At 45.7% G+C, this 12,651-nt stretch overlaps 1 long non-coding RNA gene across 1 annotated transcript; it reads right to left on the bottom strand.

Annotated features, from left to right (window-relative positions):
• Positions 1 to 291: 291 nt before the first annotated feature.
• On the bottom strand, positions 292 to 11,227 carry LOC148378063 (uncharacterized). The gene is made up of 8 exons (XR_015856212.1): positions 11,062 to 11,227; positions 10,861 to 10,938; positions 8,928 to 9,016; positions 2,194 to 2,223; positions 1,836 to 2,003; positions 1,647 to 1,723; positions 1,356 to 1,441; positions 292 to 1,179 (listed from the first exon to the last, which is right to left on the bottom strand). It is a non-coding gene; the product is annotated as an uncharacterized LOC148378063 (long non-coding RNA).
• Positions 11,228 to 12,651: the final 1,424 nt, after the last annotated feature.

The following is a 12,651-nucleotide window of genomic DNA, read 5'->3' as shown; positions in this document are numbered from 1 at the left end:
AGCTGAAGTCCAGGAACAGCCTCCGCACATGGGTGTTCTTCTCCTCCAGGTGAGCCAGGCTCAGGTGAAGAACGGAGGAGATGGCGTCCTGAGTGGAGCGGTTTTGCCGGTCGGCAAACTGGAACGGGTCAAATAATAGGGGGAGTCTGGAAACGATGTGACCTTTAAGCAGCCTTTCGAAGCACTTCATCATAACCGGAGTCAGTGCAACAGGCCGGTAATCATTAAATGAGGTGATTTGAGGTTTCTTCGGCACCGGAATGATGGAGGCAGTCTTAAAGCACGCCGGCACTGTGGCTTGGCCCAGCGAGGTGTTAAAAATGTCTGTGATGACCCCAGCCAGATGACTTGCACATTCCCTGAACACACGCCCAGGAATGTTGTCGGGGCCAGGGGCCTTACAGGGGTTGACTCTCCTCAGGGTCTTCAACACATCGGCGGAGTCAAGGCAGAGTACCTCCTCTTCCTGATGGGGGACAGTTTTAACTGCTGGAGTGCCGTTTAGTGCCTCGAACCTCCCAAAGAAGTTATTTAGACCATTTAGAAAGTCAGCATCAACTACACCCACCGGGGGGGGGGGAGGGTGAGTTGTAGTCTGTAATCGCCCGTATGCCTTGCCACATACTCCTGATGTTTTTGACGTCGTGGAAACGATCCTGAAATTTTCGACTGCGGTCTCGCTTCGCTATCCTGATGGCACGGTTCAAGTTGGCTCTCGCTGTCCTCAGTGTCTCCTTGTCGCCAGACTTGAAGGCAGAGTTCCGCGCTCGTAGCGTTTGACGTACCTCCTCAGTCATCCAGGGTCGTTGGTTGCCCCGGGTGATGATATTCTTAGTGGTGCTGACGTCCTCGGTGCATTTGTTGATGTAGGCTGACACAGTCATGGCACACGCATGTCTAATCTACATCGGGAAAACTGGGAGGGAGGGAGGGAGGCAGGCAGGGAGGCAGGCAGGGAGGCAGGCAGGGAGGCAGGCAGTGTCTGTCTGTTGAGGTTTTCACCTTGTTCTTCTCCTGCTGAAGTTCTAACTGGACGTCCATCAGTTTGGTTCTCAGCTCGTCATTGGCGGCCTGAAGGGCGTCCGTTCGCTCCGCCTTGGCCCGCCCTGCCGGAGCTCGTTTGGACATCTCTTACTCGAGTCTCGCCCGGTCGTCAGTCAGAGATCACAACATTTGTACCTGGAGAGCACAAACGCAGCGCTGTTTTCCACTGGCTTCGAACTCAACTTCAATCGGTACCGTAACTTACAACATCATAAACATAGAACTAGCTTGACTTATTCATTGAATAAATGCATTTGGTTCTTCAAAACTGCATCACGCAACATAGCGTGACCGAGACGGCCGTTATCCACCTGCGTGAAGTTATTTGGTGAAATGAATGAGATGTTTAAGACACCATCGTTCTGTCTCTATGTAGATGAAGGTAAATAATCGATTGCTGAAGGTCCAAAGGTGTTGTGATAAACAAATAAACATATTAGTGATTAGTGACATATTTGTGATAAACATATTAGGCAGGATAATCACATATGTTAACGTGACTGCCCACACTGTATTTATTTATGGTTATTTGTTAAATCGAGTACTGTTAGACATGAAATAGGAAGTGTTTAACATAAATGGAAGACGAAAGGGGTACTCACCATTGTAGCTCCTGCTGGTCAATGATACGAGCCTCTTCTTGCAGTGGAAAACATACAGCCAACAAACACCGTGGAACCTAAAGGAATGAAATTAAACATTAACATTTAGCCTCAACCAACATTCACAGATACAACGCAACGCAAACTACACAAACGTAAATCTTTTTAAACACAATGAGTTGTACTTACCGTGTACGCTCTAGACGGTCCACTTGCAAGCGGAAAATAAAGATATTTCTGTTGATAAGCGTCGTGTTTGTATCCGGTGTCTCGCTCAAGGCCATTGCGCCCACAGATTTGAATTTTGGCGAGAGTTCAGCCTATTGACGTCATTTCCGCGGTGTAATACCCGTATATCTGAAACGGCAAAGTTAAGAGTAGAGTTAAATAAAGTTTTTAGTCAACGCAATAATTTACAACCGTTGACCAGTCGAAATAATCGTCGAAATTTGGCGTCTGTGGCTGGAAGCAGACGCCGAGTTCGACATTCCTCCCAAACGCCACACTCCCTTGCTTTTCAGGGCTAAAAAAAAACAGTTGTAATTACCTTGAACGCTCTAGACGGTCAAGTTGCAAGCTGAAAACAAAAATATTTGCCTTGTTAGTCATCGTGTTACTAACAGCTGTGTCTTGTTTGCCAGAACTGCCGCTTTCCTACTTCCTGTTGCAAGCCACGCCCACGGATTATAATTTTGCCGTGAGTTCCGCCTATTGACGTCATGTCCGCGTCACATGACTGCGACGTAATATTATCTAAAACTGTTTGTGCGGTATTGTGTTGTTCTGTGCGGTATTGTGTTATTCTGTGCGGCGTCGTGTTGTTCTGTGCGGCGTCGTGTTGTTCAGTGCGACGTCGTGTTGTTCAGTGCGGCATGGTGTTGTTCAGTGCGGCATGGTGTTGTTCAGTGCGGCATGGTGTTGTTCAGTGCGGCATAATGTTGTTCAGTGCGGCATAATGTTGTTCAGTGCGGCATGGTGTTGTTCAGTGCGGCATGGTGTTGTTCAGTGCGGCATGGTGTTGTTCAGTGCGGCATAATGTTGTTCAGTGCGCCATAATGTTGTTCAGTGCGGCATGGTGTTGTTCAGTGCGGGATGGTGTTGTTCAGTGCAGGATGGTGTTGTTCAGTGCGGCATGGTGTTGTTCAATGCGGCATGGTGTTGTTCAGTGCGGGATGGTGTTGTTCAGTGCGGCATGGTGTTGTTCAGTGCGGCATAATGTTGTTCAGTGCGGCATGGTGTTGTTCAGTGCGGCATGGTGTTGTTCAGTGCGGCATGGTGTTGTTCAGTGCGGAATGGTGTTGTTCAGTGCGGCATGGTGTTGTTCAGTCCGGGATGGTGTTGTTCAATGCGGGATCGTGTTGTTCAGTGCGGGGTGGTGTTGTTCAGTGCGGGATGGTGTTGTTCAGTGCGGCATGGTGTTGTTCAATGCGGCATGGTGTTGTTCAGTGCGGGATGGTGTTGTTCATTGCGGCATGGTGTTGTTCAGTGCGGCATGGTGTTGTTCAGTGCGGCATGGTGTTGTTCAGTGCGGCATGGTGTTGTTCAGTGCGGCATGGTGTTGTTCAGTGCGGAATGGTGTTGTTCAGTGCGGCATGGTGTTGTTCAGTCCGGGATGGTGTTGTTCAATGCGGGATCGTGTTGTTCAGTGCGGGGTGGTGTTGTTCAGTGCGGGATGGTGTTGTTCAGTGCGGCATGGTGTTGTTCAATGCGGCATGGTGTTGTTCAGTGCGGGATGGTGTTGTTCATTGCGGCATGGTGTTGTTCAGTGCGGCATGGTGTTGTTCAGTGCGGCATGGTGTTGTTCAGTGAGGCATGGTGTTGTTCAGTGCGGCATAATGTTGTTCAGTGCGGCATAGTGTTGTTCAGTGTGGAAAGGTGTTGTTCAGTGCAGGATGGTGTTGTTCAGTGCGGCATGGTGTTGTTCAATGCAGGATCGTGTTGTTCAGTGCAGCATAATGTTGTTCAGTGCAGCATGGTGTTGTTCAGTGCGGCATGGTGTTGTTCAATGCGGCATGGTGTTGTTCACTGCGGGATGGTGTTGTTCAATGCGGGATCGTGTTGTTCAGTGCGGCATAATGTTGTTCAGTGCAGCATGGTGTTGTTCAGTGCGGCATGGTGTTGTTCAGTGCGACATAATGTTGTTTAGTGCGGCATAATGTTGTTCAGTGCGGCATAATGTTGTTCAGTGCGGCATGGTGTTGTTCAGTGCGGCATGGTGTTGTTCAGTGCGGCATGGTGTTGTTCAGTGCAGGATGGTGTTGTTCAGTGCGGCATGGTGTTGTTCAATGCGGCATGGTGTTGTTCAGTGCGGAATGGTGTTGTTCAGTGCAGGATGGTGTTGTTCAGTGCGGCATGGTGTTGTTCAGTGCGGAATGGTGTTGTTCAGTGCGGCATGGTGTTGTTCAGTGCGGCATGGTGTTGTTCAGTGCAGGATGGTGTTGTTCAATGCGGGATCGTGTTGTTCAGTGCGGCATGGTGTTGTTCAGTGCGGCATGGTGTTGTTCAGTGCGGCATAATGTTGTTCAGTGCGGCATGGTGTTGTTCAGTGCGGCATGGTGTTGTTCAGTGCGGCATGGTGTTGTTCAGTGCGGCATGGTGTTGTTCAGTGCGGCATAATGTTGTCCAGTGCGCCATAATGTTGTTCAGTGCGGCATGGTGTTGTTTAGTGCGGGATGGTGTTGTTCAGTGCGGGATGTTGTTGTTCAGTGCGGCATGGTGTTGTTCAGTGCGGAATGGTGTTGTTCAGTGCGGCATGGTGTTGTTCAGTGCGGGATGTTGTTGTTCAATGCGGGATCGTGTTGTTCAGTGCGGGGTGGTGTTGTTCAGTGCAGGATGGTGTTGTTCAGTGCAGGATGGTGTTGTTCAGTGCGGCATGGTGTTGTTCAATGCAGGATCGTGTTGTTCAGTGCAGCATAATGTTGTTCAGTGCAGCATGGTGTTGTTCAGTGCGGCATGGTGTTGTTCAATGCGGCATGGTGTTGTTCAGTGCGGGATGGTGTTGTTCAGTGCGGCATGGTGTTTTTCAGTGCGGCATAATGTTGTTCAGTGCGGCATGGTGTTGTTCAGTGCGGCATGGTGTTGTTCAGTGCAGGATGGTGTTGTTCAGTGCGGCATGGTGTTGTTCAATGCAGGATCGTGTTGTTCAGTGCAGCATAATATTGTTCAGTGCAGCATGGTGTTGTTCAGTGCGGCATGGTGTTGTTCAATGCGGCATGGTGTTGTTCACTGCGGGATGGTGTTGTTCAATGCGGGATCGTGTTGTTCAGTGCGGCATAATGTTGTTCAGTGCAGCATGGTGTTGTTCAGTGCGGCATGGTGTTGTTCAGTGCGACATAATGTTGTTTAGTGCGGCATAATGTTGTTCAGTGCGGCATAATGTTGTTCAGTGCGGCATGGTGTTGTTCAGTGCGGCATGGTGTTGTTCAGTGCGGCATGGTGTTGTTCAGTGCAGGATGGTGTTGTTCAGTGCGGCATGGTGTTGTTTAATGCGGCATGGTGTTGTTCAGTGCGGGATGGTGTTGTTCAGTGCAGGATGGTGTCGTTCAGTGCGGCATGGTGTTGTTCAGTGCGGAATGGTGTTGTTCAGTGCGGCATGGTGTTGTTCAGTGCGGCATGGTGTTGTTCAGTGCAGGATGGTGTTGTTCAATGCGGGATCGTGTTGTTCAGTGCGGCATGGTGTTGTTCAGTGCGGCATGGTGTTGTTCAGTGCGGCATAATGTTGTTCAGTGCGGCATGGTGTTGTTCAGTGCGGCATGGTGTTGTTCAGTGCGGCATGGTGTTGTTCAGTGCGGCATGGTGTTGTTCAGTGCGGCATAATGTTGTCCAGTGCGCCATAATGTTGTTCAGTGCGGCATGGTGTTGTTTAGTGCGGGATGGTGTTGTTCAGTGCAGGATGGTGTTGTTCAGTGCGGCATGGTGTTGTTCAATGCGGCATGGTGTTGTTCAGTGCGGGATGGTGTTGTTCAGTGCGGCATGGTGTTGTTCAGTGCGGCATAATGTTGTTCAGTGCGGCATGGTGTTGTTCAGTGCGGCATGGTGTTGTTCAGTGCGGCATGGTGTTGTTCAGTGCGGCATGGTGTTGTTCAGTGCGGAATGGTGTTGTTCAGTGCGGCATGGTGTTGTTCAGTGCGGGATGGTGTTCAATGCGGGATCGTGTTGTTCAGTGCGGGGTGGTGTTGTTCAGTGCAGGATGGTGTTGTTCAGTGCAGGATGGTGTTGTTCAGTGCGGCATGGTGTTGTTCAATGCAGGATCGTGTTGTTCAGTGCAGCATAATGTTGTTCAGTGCAGCATGGTGTTGTTCAGTGCAGGATCGTGTTGTTCAGTGCAGCATAATGTTGTTCAGTGCAGCATGGTGTTGTTCAGTGCGGCATGGTGTTGTTCAATGCGGCATGGTGTTGTTCAGTGCGGGATGGTGTTGTTCAGTGCGGCATGGTGTTTTTCAGTGCGGCATAATGTTGTTCAGTGCGGCATGGTGTTGTTCAGTGCGGCATGGTGTTGTTCAGTGCGACATAATGTTGTTCAGTGCGGCATAATGTTGTTCAGTGCGGCATGGTGTTGTTCAGTGCGGCATGGTGTTGTTCAGTGCGGCATGGTGTTGTTCAGTGCGGCATGGTGTTGTTCAGTGCAGGATGGTGTTGTTCAGTGCAGGATGGTGTTGTTCAGTGCAGGATGGTGTTGTTCAGTGCGGGATGGTGTTGTTCAGTGCGGGATGGTGTTGTTCAGTGCGGCATGGTGTTGTTCAGTGCGGAATGGTGTTGTTCAGTGCGGCATGGTGTTGTTCAGTGCGGCATGGTGTTGTTCAGTGCAGGATGGTGTTGTTCAATGCGGGATGGTGTTGTTCAGTGCGGGATGGTGTTGTTCAGTGCAGGATGGTGTTGTTCAGTGCGGCATGGTGTTGTTCAATGCGGCATGGTGTTGTTCAGTGCAGGATGGTGTTGTTCAGTGCGGCATGGTGTTGTTCAATGCGGCATGGTGTTGTTCAATGCGGCATGGTGTTGTTCAGTGCGGCATGGTGTTGTTCAGTGCGGCATGGTGTTGTTCAGTGCAGCGTAATGTTGTTCAGTGCGGCATGGTGTTGTTCAGTGCGGAATGGTGTTGTTCAGTGCGGCATGGTGTTGTTCAGTGCAGGATGGTGTTGTTCAGTGCGGCATGGTGTTGCTCAGTGCGGCATGGTGTTGTTCAGTGCGGGATGGTGTTGTTCATTGCGGCATGGTGTTGTTCATTGCGGCATGGTGTTGTTCAGTGCGGCATGGTGTTGTTCAGTGCGGCATAATGTTGTTCAGTGCGCCATAATGTTGTTCAGTGCGGCATGGTGTTGTTCAGTGCGGGATGGTGTTGTTCAGTGCAGGATGGTGTTGTTCAGTGCGGCATGGTGTTGTTCAGTGCGGCATGGTGTTGTTCAGTGCGGCATAATGTTGTTCAGTGCGGCATAATGTTGTTCAGTGCGGGATGGTGTTGTTCATTGCGGCATGGTGTTGTTCAGTGCGGCATGGTGTTGTTCAGTGCGGCATGGTGTTGTTCAGTGCGGGATGGTGTTGTTCAGTGCAGGATGGTGTTGTTCAGTGCGGCATGGTGTTGTTCAGTGCGGGATGGTGTTCAATGCGGGATCGTGTTGTTCAGTGCGGGGTGGTGTTGTTCAGTGCAGGATGGTGTTGTTCAGTGCAGGATGGTGTTGTTCAGTGCGGCATGGTGTTGTTCAATGCAGGATCGTGTTGTTCAGTGCAGCATAATGTTGTTCAGTGCAGCATGGTGTTGTTCAGTGCGGCATGGTGTTGTTCAATGCGGCATGGTGTTGTTCAGTGCGGGATGGTGTTGTTCAGTGCGGCATGGTGTTTTTCAGTGCGGCATAATGTTGTTCAGTGCGGCATGGTGTTGTTCAGTGCGGCATGGTGTTGTTCAGTGCGACATAATGTTGTTCAGTGCGGCATAATGTTGTTCAGTGCGGCATGGTGTTGTTCAGTGCGGCATGGTGTTGTTCAGTGCGGCATGGTGTTGTTCAGTGCGGCATGGTGTTGTTCAGTGCAGGATGGTGTTGTTCAGTGCAGGATGGTGTTGTTCAATGCGGCATGGTGTTGTTCAGTGCGGGATGGTGTTGTTCAGTGCAGGATGGTGTTGTTCAGTGCGGCATGGTGTTGTTCAGTGCGGAATGGTGTTGTTCAGTGCGGCATGGTGTTGTTCAGTGCGGCATGGTGTTGTTCAGTGCAGGATGGTGTTGTTCAATGCGGGATGGTGTTGTTCAGTGCGGGATGGTGTTGTTCAGTGCAGGATGGTGTTGTTCAATGCGGCATGGTGTTGTTCAGTGCGGCATGGTGTTGTTCATTTCGGCATAATGTTGTTCAGTGCGGCATAATGTTGTTTAGTGCGGCATGGTGTTGTTCAGTGCGGGATGGTGTTGTTCAGTGCGTTATAATGTTGTTCAGTGCGGCATGGTGTTGTTCAGTGCGGCATGGTGTTGTTCAGTGCGGCATGGTGTTGTTCAGTGCGGCATAATGTTGTTCAGTGCGGCATAATGTTGTTCAGTGCGGCATGGTGTTGTTCAGTGCGGGATGGTGTTGTTCAGTGCGGGATGGTGTTGTTCAGTGCGGCATGGTGTTCAATGCGGAATGGTGTTGTTCAGTGCAGGATGGTGTTGTTCAGTGCGGCATGGTGTTGTTCAGTGCGGCATAATGTTGTTCAGTGCGGCATGGTGTTGTTCAGTGCGGCATGGTGTTGTTCAGTGCGGCATGGTGTTGTTCAGTGCGGCATAATGTTGTTCAGTGCGGCATGGTGTTGTTCAGTGCGGCATGGTGATGTTCAGTGCGGCATAATGTTCAGTGCGGCATAATGTTGTTCAGTGCGGCATGGTGTTGTTCAGTGCGGGATGGTGTTGTTCAGTGCAGGATGGTGTTGTTCAGTGCGGCATGGTGTTCAGTGCGGGATGGTGTCTTTCAGTGCGGCATGGTGTCGTTCAGTGCGGCATGGTGTCTTTCAGTGCGGCATGGTGTTGTTCAGTGAGGCATGGTGTTGTTCAGTGCGGCATGGTGTTGTTTAGTGCGGCATGGGGTTGTTCAGTGCGGGATGGTGTTGTTCAGTGTGGCATGGTGTTCAGTGCGGCATGGTGTTGTTCAGTGCGGTATCGTGTTGTTCAGTGCGGTATCGTGTTTCTCAGTGCGGTATCGTGTTGTTCAGTGCAGTATCGTTGTGTTGTTCGTATTGTGTTTAACACTTAGCCTCTAACACTTAGCCTCTAACACTTAGCCTCTAGCATCTAGAAGGTAAATAAATAGGAAGGAAGGACTCACCGGTGACGTCTTCGCCCACGTCCAAGCGTTGTACTTTGTATTTTCATCCTTCTGACAGTGGAAAACATAGCCAACAAACACCGTGGAACCTAAACGAATGAAAGAAAACTATCATTTGGCCACAACCAACATTCACAGATACAACACAATGTGACGTGCGGGGTTGAGGTTAAAGGTTGAGTGAAGGGCCCTCGTTTTAAACTACTTTTTTGAAAAGGATTGGGAACAAGTAAGACGTATTTAATTTATTTAATGGGAAGTAGTAAGAGCTATTGAATTTAATCTATGTATTATATTCTATTGTATTGTATTCTGTTGTATTCTTTTGGATTGTATTCACACTAACCCCACTAAAACTTCAGCCCACAAAAACTCGCCTCTGGCGCCTAGCCTCTGGCACTTAGCCTCTAACACTTAGCCTTTAACACTTAGCCTTTAACACTTAGCCTTTAACACTTAGCCTAGAAGGTGAATAAATAGGGTTAAAGGTTGAGTGAAGGGACCTCGTTTTAAACTACTTTTTTGTAAAGGAGTGGGAACAAGTAAGACGTATTTAATTTATTTAATGGGAAGTAGTAAGACTTATTAAATTTATTTAATCTACTTTTCTTCCCAGGCAAAATTTGATGTGCTGCAATTCCAAATTTCCAAAGTGAATGAAGGAATGAAGTCCTTTAAATTATGATTTTGTATAAATACTAGGCATTAACACAAAATCGACGGCACAAAATGGGCAGACTTTACTTGTTTGAAAAGGACTGGTTACAAGACAGACTTTTTTAATTTATTTAATGGGAAGAAGACTTATTTAGTTTAATTGATCTATTTTTGTTCCCTGGCAAAATTCGATTTGCTGCAATTCCAAATTTCCAAAGTGAATGAAGGAAAGAAGTCGTTTAAATTATGATTTTGTTTAAATACTAGGCATAGACACAAAATCTACGGCACAAAATGGGCAGACTTTACTTGTTTGAAGAGGACTGGTTACAAGACAGACTTTTCTGATTTATTTAATGGGAAGAAGACTTATTTAGTTTATTTAATCTATTTTTGTTCCCTGGCAAAATTGGATTTGCTGAAATTGTATTTTGCCAAATCTTGCCTTGAGACCTGATAGGAAGTATTAAACGCTTAGTTAAATCAATACAAGTTGGTAATAAGAGCGAGTAATGTTGGTTGAACCGATGAATGAAGGTTGAAAGCAATTTAAATTATGACTTTGTATAAATACTAGATATTAACAGAACATCTACTGCGCGAAATGGGCAGAGTTTACTTGTTTGAGAAGGAGTGGCTTATTCAAAACTAAGATTTATTTAATCTGTTTGTTCCCAGGCAAAATTGGATGTGATGCAATTCCAAATTTCACCACATGATGGTGCCCAATTTTGACTTCATAGGACATATTAAACACTTAGCTTGTTATTATGTTCAAGGTAATCAGATTTGTTTATTATTCTAATGGCCTCTTCAAAACTATTCTGGATTACTACTTTGGATCTATTCTACATTACTTGGCAACAACATACTCTGTAACAGATTAGGCAGTATAATCATATCTGTTAACTTGAGAGTGCCCACACTCAATCTACTTATCGTGATGTGTTAAATCAATTACTGTTAGACATTATTTGTCTGATAATCTACCAAATCTTTGAATTGAAGAATTTGTGATTTAATCAATAGCTTGTTGTTATGTTAAGGGTAATCAGACTTGTATATAATTCTAATGGCCTTCTTTTGAAAACTATTCTGAATTACAACTTTGGATCTTATATTACTTTGCAACAATCTACTCCGTGACAGATTAGGCAGTATAATCACATATGTTAACTTCAGTGCCCACACTGTATTTATTTATGGTTATTTGTTAAATCAAGTACTGTTAGACATGAAATAGGAAGTGTTTAACATAAATGTTATGGCTACTCACCATTGTAGCTCGCTCCTGGTCAATGATACGAGCCTCTTCTTGCAGTGGAAAACTTGCAGCCAACAAACACCGTGGAACCTAAAGGAATGAAATTAAACATTAACATTTCGCCTCGACCAATTTTCACACGTACAACGCAACGCGGCTACACTTCTGCTATTACAAACGTAAATCTCCTTAAACACAATGAGTGTTACTTACCGTGTACGCTCTAGACGGTCCAGTTGCAAGCAGAAAATAAAGATATTTCTGTTGATAATCGTCGCTGCTCAGTGGCTCACGGCCATCGCGCCAACAGATTTGAATTTTGGCGGAGGTTCGGGCAATTACGTCATATCCACGGCACATGACTGCGACGTAATACCCGCTTATCTGAAACGGCAGTTAAAAGTAGAGTTACATCAAGTTTTCTTGGAACCTAAACGAATGAAAGAAAACTATCATTTGGCCACAACCAACATTCACAGATACAACACAACGTGCGGGGTTGGGGTTAAAGATTGAGTGAAGGGCCCTCGTTTTAAACTACTGTTTTGAAAAGGAGTGGGAACAAGTAAGACGTATTTAATTTATTTAATGGGAAGTAGTAAGACTTATTAAATTTATTTAATCTACTTTTCTTCCCAGGCAAAATTTGATGTGCTGCAATTCCAAATTTCCAAAGTGAATGAAGGAATGAAGTCCTTTAAATTATGATTTTGTATAAATACTAGGCATTAACACAAAATCGACGGCACAAAATGGGCAGACTTTACTTGTTTGAAAAGGACTGGTTACAAGACAGACTTTTTTAATTTATTTAATGGGAAGAAGACTTATTTAGTTTAATTGATCTATTTTTGTTCCCTGCCAAAATTCGATTTGCTGCAATTCCAAATTTCCAAAGTGAATGAAGGAAAGAAGTCGTTTAAATTATGATTTTGTTTAAATACTAGGCATAGACACAAAATCTACGGCACAAAATGGGCAGACTTTACTTGTTTGAAGAGGACTGGTTACAAGACAGACTTTTCTGATTTATTTAATGGGAAGAGGACTTATTTAGTTTATTTAATCTATTTTTGTTCCCTGGCAAAATTGGATTTGCTGAAATTGTATTTTGCCAAATCTCGATTTGAGACCTGATAGGAAGTATTAAACGCTTAGTTAAATCAATACAAGTTGGTAATAAGAGCGAGTAATGTTGGTTGAACCGATGAATGAAGGTTGAAAGCAATTTAAATTATGACTTTGTATAAATACTAGATATTAACAGAACATCTACTGCGCAAAATGGGCAGAGTTTACTTGTTTGAGAAGGAGTGGCTTATTCAAAACTAAGATTTATGTAATCTGTTTGTTCCCAGGCAAAATTGGATGTGATGCAATTCCAAATTTCACCACATGATGGTGCCCAATTTTGACTTCATAGGACATATTAAACACTTAGCTTGTTATTCTGTTCAAGGTAATCAGATTTGTTTATCATTCTAATGGCCTCTTCAAAACTATTCTGGATTACTACTTTGGATCTATTCTACATTACTTGGCAACAACATACTCTGTAACAGATTAGGCAGTATAATCACATATGTTAACTTGAGAGTGCCCACACTCAATCTACTTATCGTGATGTGTTAAATCAATTACTGTTAGACATTATTTGTCTGATAATCTACCAAATCTTTGAATTGAAGAATTTGTGATTTAATTAATAGCTTGTTCAGGGTAATCAGACTTGTATATAATTCTAATGGCCTTCTTTTGAAAACTATTCTGAATTACAACTTTGGATCTTATATTACTTTGCAA

Source organism: Syngnathus floridae, unplaced genomic scaffold (assembly GCF_059516105.1).
Source record: "Syngnathus floridae isolate MCC-2025c unplaced genomic scaffold, RoL_Sflo_1.0 HiC_scaffold_66, whole genome shotgun sequence".
Classification (NCBI taxonomy): domain Eukaryota; kingdom Metazoa; phylum Chordata; class Actinopteri; order Syngnathiformes; family Syngnathidae; genus Syngnathus; species Syngnathus floridae.
The sequence above is the reverse complement of the archived record's forward strand: the minus strand, read 5'-3'. Positions and strand labels throughout refer to the sequence as shown.